Source organism: Pundamilia nyererei, unplaced genomic scaffold, assembly GCF_000239375.1.
Source record: "Pundamilia nyererei isolate P.nyererei 1_Seehausen unplaced genomic scaffold, PunNye1.0 scaffold00244, whole genome shotgun sequence".
NCBI classification, from domain to species: Eukaryota; Metazoa; Chordata; class Actinopteri; order Cichliformes; family Cichlidae; genus Pundamilia; species Pundamilia nyererei.
The window spans coordinates 608,168-608,377 of NW_005187645.1; positions in this window are offsets into that span (position 1 = coordinate 608,168).

A 210-nucleotide genomic window follows, 5' to 3' on the forward strand; every position below is an offset into this window, starting at 1 on the left:
ACACACACACACACACACACACACACACACACACACACACACACACACACACACAGTATTCCAACGTGCCTGTTCTTCAGCATCAACGTTTTTGGGTTTTTTTCCTTCTTGTTGTCTGCTCTGATATGTGGCTGCTGCTTCGTATCCCAGGCTCCGCCCCTTCTTACCCAGACTGAGGCTCACGAGCTTAATGAGGCTGATGTGCCACCT